The sequence below is a fragment of the Ascaphus truei genome, chromosome 16 (assembly GCF_040206685.1).
Source record: "Ascaphus truei isolate aAscTru1 chromosome 16, aAscTru1.hap1, whole genome shotgun sequence".
In the NCBI taxonomy this organism is placed as follows: Eukaryota; Metazoa; Chordata; class Amphibia; order Anura; family Ascaphidae; genus Ascaphus; species Ascaphus truei.
In genome coordinates, this window is record NC_134498.1 from 33,749,408 (window position 1) to 33,763,210 (window position 13,803).

The window sequence follows — 13,803 nt, forward strand, 5'->3', positions numbered from 1 at the left end:
CCTAAAGACAATACAGAGGGTAAAACTTAACCCAGCAAAATGCTGGCCTGTATCCTGTCATTTTAAATCAATCAACTGCAAGGAAAAATCTAAACGGTAAAGCAGCTTAAGAAAGGAAAGCAAAGGACCGGCAGCCACATGGTTCTACAGGAGAAAGCAACAGCCAGGAAAATGGGCTCCAAAGGCTTCTGAAAAGGGAAACCACTTCCCTGTGTGTATCAAACTGTGAGCCGGGGTCTGTTTCCGATCTTCCAGCTTCCCAGAGCTTGATGGCAAAAGCAGCAGAAGATTCGGTAAAAAGTAATTTCTCATGTAAAGAAACCTGTGTCGTCCGGTTATCTCAGACTCCCATCTTGGGAAAGGTTAAAGATGACAAAGAATTTCAGGGAGCCACAAAATAAATGCGTTATAGAAATGTTGGTAGGAAATCCAGCACAGGTGGAAAAGGAGTTTGTTCCTGAGAGCAATGAGCCAAAGAATCTGTGCTTACTTGGACTTTATTAGGAGACAAATTTGTCACGGCTGAGACTCGGGAAGTTTGAAGAGTGATCTCTCCTTCACATAGGAAAAAGAGTCACACCAGATAATCAAAATGGCGTGTATTCATAGGGATATGCAAGGCTGAGCGTGTCAGGTGACCTACCAATGGAATTATTACCATATACAGTCTTTCATAGACTGTTACCGATCACGTGGTGCAGATTAGAATGTTCCATTTTTGCCAACTTCCATAATTTGGCCGCAACATATAGATTCAGCAATTAATTTTAATAATGAAAACTGTGTACAAAAGCCAAACGTATACAGCGTTAATACAAATAGCAGGATAATGGATACATTGTAAATATAACGGCTTTGACCCAACAATTTCTCATTGTCATTTCTCTCTAATATATAACAGTTCTTTGGTGTGTTGTAGAGTTAATTATTCTACGCACTAAATGGTTGCTTTAATTCAGTGTGTGAGAAACCTCTCCTTGCTTACTGGCACGTCCCGTGACTCATAGCCCCAAGGGGAGAACATCAGATGTTAATTAGCAGCATCAGAAACAGCATTGTATTGTATGTCTTTATTTATATAGCGCCATTAATGTACATAGCGCTTCACAGTAGTAATACAGGTAATCAAATAAATAACAGATAATATAAATAACATCATGGGAATAAGTGCTTTAGACATAAAAGTAACATTAAGGAAGAGGAGTCCCTGCCCCGAGGAGCTTACAGTCTAATTGGTAGGTAGGGAGAACGTACAGAGACAGGAGGAGGGAGTTCTGGTAAGTGCGTCTGCAGGGGGGCCAAGCTTTATGTATCATGTGTCCAGGATTATCCACAGTGCTATTCATATGCTTCTTTAAGCAAGTGTGTCTTAAGGTGGGTCTTAAAGGTGGATAGAGAGGGTGCCAGTCAGGTACTGAGGGGAAGGGCATTCCAGAGGTGTGGGGCAGTCAGTGAAAAAGGTTTAAGGCGAGAGAGGGCTTTAGATACAAAGGGGGTAGAAAGAAGACATCCCTGAGCAGAACGCAAGAGTCGGGATGGTGCATAGCGAGAAACTAGGGCTGAGATGTAAGGAGGGGCAGAAGAGTGTAAAGCTTTAAAAGTGAGGGGAAGAATGGAGTGTGAGATGTGGGATTTGATCGGAAGACAGGAGAGGGATTTCATGAGGGGAGATGCTGAGACAGATCTAGGAAAGAGTAGAGTGATTCTGGCAGCAGCATTTAGGATAGATTGTAGGGGAGACAGGTGAGAGGCAGGAAGGCCGGACAGCAGGAGGTTACAGTAATCAAGACGGGAGAGAATGAGGGCCTGAGTCAGAGTTTTAGCAGTCGAGCAACAGAGGAAAGGGCGTATCTTTGTTATATTGCGGAGGAAAAAGCGACAAGTTTTAGAAATGTTTTGAATGTGAGGGGCGAATGTGAGAGAGGAGTCGAGTGTGACCCCCAGGCAGCGTGCTTGGGCTACTGGGTGAATGATCGTAGTTCCAACAGTAATGTGGAAGGAGGTAGTAGGGCCAGGTTTGGGAGGAAGTATGAGGAGCTCTGTTTTAGCCATGTTGAGTTTAAGGCGGCGGAGGGCCATCCAGGATGATATAGCAGAGAGACATTCAGAAACTTTGGTTTGTACAGCAGGTGTAAGGTCGGGTGTTGAAAAGTATATTTGTGTGTCGTCAGCATAGAGGTAATAATTAAACCCAAAATATGTTATTAGGTCACCTAGAGAGAGTGTGTACAGAGAGAAGAGAAGGGGTCCCAGGACAGAGCCCTGGAGTACCCCCACAGAGAGATCAATAGAGGAGGAGGAGGTGTTAGCAGAAGAGACACTGAAAGTACGATGGGAGAGGTAGGATGAGATCCAGGATAGAGCTTTGTTCCGAATACCAAGAGTATGGAGAATATGAAAGAGAAGAGCGTGGTCCACGGTGTCAAATGCTGCAGAGAGGTCGAGTAATATGAGCAGAGAGTAATGACCTCTGTCTTTGGCAGCATGGAGGTCGTCAGTTATTTTAGTGAGGGCTGTTTCCGTGGAGTGAGCAGTGCGGAAGCCAGATTGTAGAGGGTCTAGGAGAGAATAGGTGTTGAGAAAATGGAGCAAGCGAGAGAATATAAGACGTTCAAGGAGTTTAGAGGCAAAAGGCAGGAGGGAGACAGGTCGATAGCTAGAAAGACAGGTAGGGTCAAGCTTGCTGTTTTTGAGTAGTGGTATGACTGTTGCATGTTTGAAGGAGGATGGAAAGGTTCCAGAGCAGAGGGAGGAGTTAAAAATGTGTGTGAGCGTAGGGATTATAGTAGGAGCAAGAGGTTTTAGGAGATGGGAGGGAATGGGGTCAAGAGGGCAAGTGGTAGTGGGAGAAGAGGTGATCAGCAGCGACAAACCCTCCTCTGAGACAGTGGAAAAAGAGTCAAGGAAGGCAGGAGGAGAGTTAGGAAGAGGTGTAGGATGGGAGGAAGAAACAGAGGGGATGTTCTGACATATGGATTCCACCTTTTCCTTAAAATAGTCAGCAAAGTCCTGAGCGGAGATGGAGGAAGGAGAGGCAGCTGAGGGTGGTTTGAGTAGAGTATCAAAGACAGAGAACAGTCGGCATGGGTTAGACTTGTGCATGTTGATTAGTGCAGAAAAGTAGTCTTGTTTAGCTTGCGAGAGGGCAGAGTTGAAACAGGATAGCATAAATTTGTAGTGAAGGAAGTCTGCGAGAGTGTGAGATTTCCTCCAGAGGCGTTCAGAGGAACGAGTGGAGGAACGCAGCATGCGCGTGTGGGAATTTAGCCAGGGTCTAGGGTTAGAAGGGCGAGGGCGGGAGAGAGAAAGCGGGGCATGTAGATCAAGAGAGGAGGATAAGGCAGAGTTGTAGTTCCTGACCAGGTTGTCAGGGTCTGTAGCAGAGCATTAACTCTGTAGTGCCTGCGGCTGAATTGAAAGCTAGAGTGGCTAAAATTGCTACTTCAATGCAGATGGTTGCTGATAAAGGAGTGGCCCAATGAGAAGTTGGTGTAAAGCAAACTAATCGTTTTCAAGTAACCCCAGCTCATACAGCACCTCCTTCAACCTGGAGTGGGTCCTTTGTAAGCGCTGTTGCCAGAAATGCTCAACCTTTGAAAAGGAGAAATGTTGTAAGGTTGAGGTTTAGTATATAGGAGGCAAGGAAATAAGCCCTGGCAAGATTTTTGTTGGAAGACATCTATTAAAGGAATCCTTGGGCTTCAGAGCAGATGACATGTATGCACTTATCCATGTTCCAGATTCCTGTGAGTATCATGTCAGCTTTAAAAGACCTCAATCTTTGAATTATTTCTGGACAACATTTGACTGAATTGTGGAAGCCTCCTGCAGTTATCCCTGTGTCTAAACCGAAAATTAAGACTGTGACAATTCTCTTTAGACATGAGTTGGTCCCAATTTCTGATATACGTATATGGCTTAGGCAAACGATGTGAAGTAATGGCTTCACCTACAAGAATCATGGATGAGGAGGACATCTGGACAGGAGGCTGGAAAGTGCAAGTCAGACATAGGCAAAAGGGCAATCTTAGAAAACACCTGCCCAATTCTTTCTTCATTGGAAGAAACATAGGAAATTGTTTTTACTATGGTCAGCCCACCATGTGCCATAGATATGGTTTATTCAGACATTTAAGCAATGCATGCAACGTTCCACAATGTAACTTGTGCCCGTCCTTGGGCCACGAGAAGGAAAGTTGTACAAAGATTAAGTGCAATTTATGTGATACATTTGGGCATTCTAATATGAATTGTCCAGAAACATTAAATAATATTTCAGGCATATGGGAGCAGGGATTTTTTTTTTGAAGAAAACTTTACACTTTATGATCGTGCCTTGAAAGTTGCAGACAGAATTAGTCCAGATCCTCCTGCAGGAGAAGCAACTACGGATAGTGCAAAAATAGCTCGGAACTGGCATGTTAGAATATCCCTTAGAGGGAACCTCCTCAAATTCACTTTCAGTTGAAGAATAATCAGGGGAAATAACAGAGGATCATACTGAAAAAGTAATCCAGGTGGAAAAAAAGATAAAAGCAGAATTGTATTCAGGCTAAAAAAAAGGAAGAAGGGTCCTGTGACAGGGTGAAGTCACCCCCTATCAGTTATGCCTGGGAAACATATGTCTGAGTGCTTCATCCAGCACTCAGAAGGTTAACTCAGGAGGAATCTAGGTAATCAGGATGTAAGCTGACACCTGATAACCAGCAAGGTATAAAATGATGTTGTTACTGGCAGTAGCTGGCTGCCTTAGACAAGAGAACTCTGCTATGTGAGCTGCTAGCCAGACGGATTCACCAAACTAACTCTTCCAACCAAAGTAAGAATTGTTCATTTGTTTTCCTGACTGCTTAATATACACTTATGGTTTGGTAAATGGTTTAGCCAGCCAGCCTGCTAGATAGGCCTGGAGTGTTAGTCAGTTCTCCCAATGTGGAGCAGGATTTGTTTTGGTGTTTAAAGGGACAGTGTACCCACATGTCATGTTATGCTGTGGAGAAATAAAGCCACTGAACGTTTTCGTTATCCTGAAACTACACGTGTGGACTGTTCCCTGACCTCGGCTACAGGCCGTCCTGCCACAGGCCCCATGTAAAAAGACTTGAAGGGGCAATTCAACATCATACAGGTCAAGTTGGTAAAGTCTTACAGGCACCTGAAGAAAATTGTTCTACTGTTCTCAGGAGGGATTGGAGTTCAAGAGTTGAAGATCCATATGATGTGAAGGAGCTTTCCTTTTTTCCGAAGAGGAACATCATTTGGATGTTTCCGTAGTGACCGTATCGGACACGATCCTCCTTTTGGTCTCCATTCAGAGGTTTGGGGAATAATGTGGGGGAAACAAACTAGAGAAAACCCCTGCTCAGCCTGTGTAAGAATTAGGCAGAGGTGCACACCTAGGATGAGTCTAAAGCAAACTCAAACACAACAAAGGATCCCAGTGCAATATGCTCAGTGCCAACAATAAACGGTCTGAAAGTGGGTAATAAGTGTGGCTGAGATATATCCATGTGAACCATAACCTGCCTAACAAAAGGACATAGTTCTAATCGAAGTGTATTTAAGTAATATCAGCTTTGTACAGTATAAACTCCAAAGACTGTCTGCGATCATAATTACATTTCTCTCTGTTGGTAAGTACTCAACACCAAAGTGTATTGTGGAGTACTGGAAGCTAAGATGGTTGATACCCTATATACAACCCAGTTCGCCTATCAGTTTATTTTAGCTGTAATGTCACCTATATTTATTCAGGATATCTAGCCAGATAGATCCTGTAGTCAGTGTCCATTTGAAATCCTGATTTATAATTATTAATCGATCTCCATCTGGAATGGCTGCTATCTCTTTAATTTGTTATTGTGTTAATCTCTATATAGTACATCAGCCTGAATAGAGAATCATATCAGAAGACAGACAAACCACGGGGGAGAGGAATGCAAGGTGCAGGTGGCACCCTTGAAAACGTACTCAAACCCCTATAACAGAGAGAGAACCAAGCTAAAGGTTGTGAAATGTGCTCCGTGAAAAGATGCCCGCAAGTGTCTAGCAATGGGACCAGCGCAAGCTGTGTGGAAACACCATAGTGAAGCACCCCCTCCCTTGTGACATAGGCTGGAGTCCGCTTTGCCGACGTGCGTTTCCATTGTACACCACGTTTTCTCAAGGCTCAGCCAATTACCTCTACCATCAGAGGTAGGGGGGCATTTATAGGTAGATCCGTTAGTTCTGGTCCCTCCTGTTAACCCATTGCTTACTAAATTAAGACCATAGACTGCTTCTTGACGCTTAATCAATATATAAAGTGATTGGAGCCGCTGTGCTTCATATTGTGATACTAACAAGTAATTAATGGCTACTATATACTGTAGATGTATTTAATCTTTTTATTTTATGCTGTTATTTTTGTATAATGTTTAATAGTACTTCCTTCCTTTTTGTGATATGAGACCATTGTAGCGTATATCCTGTATATATGATTATAGTTTTTTTTCTACACAATTAAAACAACCATTGTGGTCTATATTGTCGATAGCTAGTTACCAGACATTATTATGATTCTGCATAATTTGGTGCCTCAATAAATAAGTATGCTTATATTACAAATGTATGGAATTTTGTATCTAAAACATACAGATACATTTGTCTCTTTCTCCACAACTGCAAGGTTGGGAAGGGTTTTAATGTGACGACTTGGGTTATATTGTTTCAAACTGGTATCACATGATATGATTCTTGTAGCAAATGGATGACACTAAAATGTTACAGTGCAGCAGCTGCTGTGGCGCTCCGAGATCTCTAATGTTAAAACTTACTTCCACAATACTGGAAGCAATCTGTGCAGTCTTTTTGGGGGTATAGCAAGACTCATCATGGGGCTGGGGGTTATACTGTACAAAGCTGATATTAATTAAATACACTTCGATTAGAACTATGTCCTTTTGTTAGGCAGGTTATGGTTCACATGGATATATCTCAGCCACACTGATTACCCACTTTCAGGCTTCATACAGCTTATTAATAGGATTTAACAATAACATTAAACATATATATATATTCCTTCATTGATCAAAATAAATAAAGTCAGAGATTGTTATTAATTCTATGATCTTATGAAAAGTTTAGCCCTTTTGGGTACAGTGTTTGCAAGGTGTAAATCAGTCTGGATTTTTGTTTAGCAACACTGTATCCCAGTCTCCTTTCTTTACTCCAAGTGATAATTAGTATTTTCTGATAAATTGTAATACTTGACTGCCGCCATGGTGGAACTCATTGTCGTGCCTATTTACTGTATGGGTGTACAGTATCAAGCTTATTCCTAACTGTGCCAATATGCTTGAGGATGCTTCGTTTTAGCAGGCGTCTAGTTTTTCCCACCTATTTTGGGAGGGCATGTACAAACTGCCATGTAAATGATGCCTGTTGTCTGCCAGTCTATGGGTTTCCAGATGTCAGGACCGTGTATTATCACAGTTTTTGAATGTTTTTGTTGCTATCATAAAGTCACATTCTTTACATCTACTGTATCACCTTTTTGGAGCCTTCTGGTTTAGGGCAGGAGTGCGCAAACTGGGGGGTGCGAGATTTTCTAGGGGGATGGGGGGGCGCGGCGATTACAGAGGCCTGACTCATCGTCGGCTAGCAAAATATGCCAATGCTTACTGAGGATATCTTTAGCCAAATGTCATTGTTGATTGTAGGTATCAATGAATCTGATATGTTTTTCATCATTAAGGGGCTGTTATTTTATCCGTTAATAGTTCATTTCTGTGGGTATATTTAGCTCATTTCTAAGCCTTTTAAATAATTTTATTACTGTACCCCCTTTATTTAAGTCAAATTTTCATCAAACGGTCGCTATGGTCTATACAGAATTTAGTCCTTAGTCTAGGTCGACCCTAGCGGCGATCTTTGATTTTGTTTTTGTTTTCAAATGGAATTTTAAAAAAAATGTAAGTTTCTCTGGTAGAGGGGAGGGAAATTTTGCTCAAAATACTACAATTCAGCTTCTTTTCATACATCAAAAAAAAAAAAAGTCTTTTATTTGTAAAAAAAAAAAACAACAACAACAAAAAACAACTTACTATTGGAGAACTTATAGTGCAGGAGATATTGCACTTTTCTGTTAATTTCCAGTGCTTCAATGAAAAAGAGATTCAGCTCAGATACCATTCTTTTTTTCCTACGATTCTGAAACAAAACGCCATGCTCAGGTGGCAAATAAATAACATACAGGGGAAATGTTTGCTTTAGCTTTTTCACTTTCAGAGTATCTCCAGTCTTGCAGTGTCAGGCTTTCTAGCATATCAAGATTTAGTATTGGTTTGGTATTGCAGACTTCTACAAAAGTGTAATGTAGTACCGCTGTAGTTAGGGACAGATGATCCCAAAATGCTTTGTGCTTTGTGGGGTGAAAGCGTCACTCTACCTGTACTGAAGAGATTACCACAAAAAAGTGTGTTGCAGATATTAAGTGCATTTTTCCACTCTGTTTTTTCATTGTGAGTGCTAGTTCCTCTTTGTGCTTTTCTGTGCTCTGTCCCTGTGATACCTTGGAGGGGAATATATTGTAACTGCAGCACCCCCTTTGGTGAGTGCACAATAGCCCTGTATTTGGGAATGTACTGTATTAATAATAATAACTTTATTTATATAGCGCTTTTCTCCCAATGGGACCCAAGGCACTTCACATTAACAAGAAGCAGAAAATAATAAAACATTTAAGGTTATAAAAGGGACCAAACACAAGGAAAGATACAATACAGGATGGGGCGGTACTGTCGCTATTAAATGCCGGACAGGTTGTGGTTCATTAATTAAATGCCTGGGTAAACAGGTAGGTCTTGAGCTTGTTTTTATAGATTTCCAGAGAGGAGGCCTCTTGAACTGTACGAGGCAGACTGTTCCAAAGAGTGGGAGCAGTGTGGCTAAAAGCTAGGGCCCCAAAGGAAGTCACGGAGATTCTGGGAACGGTTAGAAGTCCTTCATCTGAAGAGCGAATGGGAGTGTAGCGAACTAGAAGCTCTCTCAGATAGCTGGAACCCTGGACATGTAGTGCTTTGAATGTGAACAAGCCAATCTCGAAATAAAATTGCCATTTTACAGTCAGCCTGTGCAGAGAACGGAGAACAGGCGTCATGTGGCAAGAACAGGAAAGTGCAGAGAAGAGCCACCAAATTAATAAAGGGGGTGGGTGATCTGATTTCTGGGGAGAGGCTAGCTAAATTAGATTTATTTAGATTTATTAGAAAAGAGGCTTCTAAGAGGGGATATGACAACTATATACAAATATATTCGGGGAGAGTACAAGGGGCTTTCAAAAGAACGATTCATTCCAACGGCAGTACAAATGACACAAGGTCATCCCTTAAGGTTGGAGGAAAGGTGATTTCACTAGCAACAAAGGAAAGGGTTCTTTACAGTAAAGGCAGTTGCAATGTGGGATTCATTACCCATGGAGACTGTGGTGGCAGATACAATATCTTCAAAAAATGGTTGGACATCTTTTTTAGAAAGGAATCGTATACAGGGATATACCAAATAAATAAACATGGGAAGGATGTTAATCCAGGAAGTAATCGGATTGCCAATTCTTGGAGTCAGGAAGGCATTTATTTTTCCCCTTATGAGATGTCATTGGGTGATGGTTCACTGGGGTTTTTTGTTTGCCTTCCTCTGGATCAATATATTGTAAGTATAGATATACAGTAGGATAAAGTATCTGTCGTCTCAATTTAGAAAAGGTTGAACTTGATGGACGTATGTCTTTTTTCAACCTCATCTACTATGTAACTATGGAATTAACTCTGCCTGTCTCTCAAATTCTTCATCTGTGGAGCAGTTTCTCCTGATTCTGAGAAGCTGTCCCACAGGAATACCCCGAATGAGGGAGATGGATTGGTGGCTACTAGCACATAAAATGCTAGTTCCTAGTGCAGGGCTGCGGTGCGATTGTTCGGAGCAGGATGGTGTCAGCGTAGGGGAGGCTCAGCTGCTCCAGGAAGCCTGTAGCAATTAACTGTATAAGAAACATGGAAAGAATTTTGGAACAGGTATATATATAGAAATGTGAACTAATAACTTAAAGGTAATTAAAAAATGTTTAAATGCATTCAATATCTAAAATATGAGGAAATTAATATAGTTGTAATAAAACATATATATTGGATGAATATAAGTTTCCACCAAACATTAAATAAGTTATGGTGGGTAAAAAAAGCGACAAAAACACTCTCTAGCATACAATGAGCGTCACATTACGAAGCCAGTAGAACCAGTTCCACACTGATGAGCCAAAAGCTCAGAATAGTTGTCTGTGTGTAGGTTTACTTGCTATGCACTTTAACCCTGGCTGTGCTGAAAAGCTGTGAAATACGGCAGGCATACGCTTATAGGGGGTCCATGTTAAAATGGATTTGAAGCAAAAGGTGACACTGTGTGCTCATTTGCATATCGTTGCCCAGAATCCCTGGCTGCAGTGGAGTCAGTGTCTGCTAAGAGATAATGGGGAAAAGCAAGGTTACAGACCTGTCTGAGACGTGAATGTGCTCACAAGTTATATTTTTATTTGATGGCAGTAAGCAAAGAAATAACTTATCAGACATGTTATCAAAAGTGAATAAAATGATATTGTCCTAAAACGAGAAGAGATATAGCTGTATATAGTTATATAATAGATGAGGTTGCAAAAAGACAAACATCCATCAAGTTCAATCTATACTAAATTTAGACGACCGATACTTTACCCTATATCCGTACTTACAGTATATTGATCCAGAGGAAGGCAAACAAAAACCCCAGTGACACATCCTCTAATGATATCTCATTAGGGGAAAAATAAATTCCTTCCTGACTCCAAATATTGGCAATCAAATTACTCCTTTGATAAACATCCTTCTCATGTTTACTTATTTTGTATATCCCTGTATACCTTTCCTTCCTAAAAAGATGTCAAACCTGTTTTTGAAGATACCTATTGTATCTGCCATCACAGTCTCCATGGGTAAGGAATTCCACATTTTAACTGCCCTTACTGTAAAGAACCCTTTCCTTTGTTGCTGGTGAAATATCCTTTCCTCCAACTTAAAGGATGACCCAGTGTCGTTTGTAGTACCCGTGGGATGAATAGTTATTTTGATAGCTCCTTGTACAGTATTTTCCCTGAATATATTTGTATATAGGTATCATATCACCTCTTAGCCAGCTCTTTTATAATGTAAAAAAAAATCTCATTAGCTAGCCTCTCCTCATAAGTCTGATTATCCATCCCATTTATTAATTTGGTGGCTCTTCTCTGCACTTTCTCTAGTTCCATAATGTCTTCTCTAAGGAGTGGTGCCCAAAATTGTACTCCATATTCAAGGTGTGGTCTTACTAATGTCAACCTCAAGGGCATTAATAAAAGAATTAAAAAGCAGGGATGCCAGTACCGATCCTTGAGGTACCCCACTCACAAGTTTAATAACAGAAATATTAGAACAGAAAATATAGGACCCTTTCAGTTTGAGATGGGCAGGCAAATTATTTACATAAATAAAAAGTTGAGGTATCAAACAAATTCTTTGCCTCTGTATTTACCAGGGAAGAATCAATTGCAATAGTAGTGCCGCAGGAGGAATTCACAACCTCTATATTAACAAACAATTGGTTAACTCAGGAAGAAGTGCATAGACGGCTTGATGAAATTAAAGTAAATAACGGACCTGGCCTCGATGGCATACATCCACGAGTTCTCAAGGAGTTAAGTTCAGTAATAGCTAAACCATTACATTTAATATTCAAGGACTCTATTTCCACAGACGCAGTACCACAAGATTGGCGTAAAACAGATGTGGTGCCTATATTTTAAAAGGAAGCTAGATCACAACCGGGGAATTACAGACCTGTAAGCCTGACATCAATAGTGGGGAAGTTACGTGAAGGTTTAATACAGGATAATATTCAGGAATACCTAATGGATAACCAAATTATTAGTAATAGTCAACATGGATTTATGAAGGCTAGGTCGTGCCAAACTAACATTAGTTTATTTGAGGAGGTAAGTAGGAATTTAGACCAGGGTAATGCAGTTGATGTGGTCTACTTAGATTTTGTAAAGGCTTTTGATACGGTTCCACATGAGGTTAGTGTACAAAATAAAGCATATTGGACTCTATAAAAATATTTGCACCTCGATTGAAAACTGGTTGAAGAATAGACAATAGAGTTGTCGTAAATGGAACTTTTCAGGTTGCGCTTTTGGACCTGAAACACCCCTGGACTTTACTCTCAGAGGATTCTGGGTAACAAGAGAGACTGTTTATAAGACTTGGCCAGTGGGATCCAGCAAGGAATGCGTTAATGTCTCAAAGAGACAAGGCAACATGAAAAATCCAAACTTGGAATTCCTGACACAATACAGGACAGCAAGACTTACACCATCCCACACAGCTAGGCCCAGCAACAGATAACACTAAACAAAGGAAAGAGTTATGAAAGAAGGGAGAATGCGCAGAGAGAATGCTAATACCTAGAATGATTAGTGTGAGTTTTTGAAGGTATAAGTATATGCCCTGAATAAGATTCCTTTGTCTTGATGAGAGAAGAGTACTCTTGATTGCTTTATCTTGCACACAAAGGACGGAGCTGGCTATTTTACTCGTATTGATGCTGCGCTCATAATAAACGATTTCAACTCTTTGAACACACCTCCGTTTCAGACTCGCCTTTTTACATTGGTGACCCCGTCATGATCTTGGAAAGGCAACTTCCAGGAACACCTGTGGGCCCGGTGGTGTGAAGGAGGAGTTGGACTTTGTGGGTAGGGGACAGAAGGGGCCCCTGCATCATGGGATCGTGGATTGCACAAGGAGTTTCACAGCAGACGGAGTTAAGCGATCACTTTGGGAGCCGGACACCCCAGTGAACAGACGTGTAAGACCTGGTCGTGGGTAGTCAATAGAGTAATAGCGACGTAGGATTTGGGTGTGTGACTGGTCCTACGTGGTATTGTATTGTATGTCTTTATTTATATAGCGCCATTAATGTATATAGCGCTTCACAGTAGTAATACATGTGGTATTTATTGCTGGGGACTGATCATTCCTAGGAATTAAATACAACATGGAACTTTTTGAGAAGTATGTTCAAAAGTACAGTGCCTGTCAATTCACAGTGGATTCTGCATCCCCCTGTGGTTGATCAGTTTTTATTCTTGCAAGAGCAATGTAAAGAATGTAATGCACATAAAAAGGATGGGAAGGTGAAATTAGGAAACATTCTGTCAATGCTTTCTGTGATGCGTTCCATAGCCCAAGAGGTGAGTCTAAAGTGGGCTGAACAGCAACTCACCCTCGAAAAGAACTTGAGAAAGAAAGATCAGAATTAAAGGTGCTTGCAGAAAGTAAACGCACAGCTGAAGAGGAGAATCAAAATTTGGCTTAAGAGCACCTAGCACTCCAAAAGGAGCTTGCTGAAGAAAAAGTAAAAGTCCTCACAGAGAATGGACACAATCAAATTGAACAAACACTGAATTCTAACTCTACAGTAATTATTAAAAGATGGAGGGGCTTATGCAGAGAGGTACGGTAAGGTGAAATTCGGCAGGTTTGCGGCAAAAATGTCCGCAATCAAAGAGTTAGTGGCGAGAACTTGGAGGGACTAGTCAAATTCGCCAGACGGGTGGCGAGAAGTGTGAGTTCGCCACTGTTAAAAGACGCACGATTCCAGTATCTCCGATGCGCATGAACGCGCCAATCGGAGCTACTAAATGGCGCGTTTAGGGGAAATTTTGCCCGCCAACAAAAGTTGGCTGTATTGTGGGCA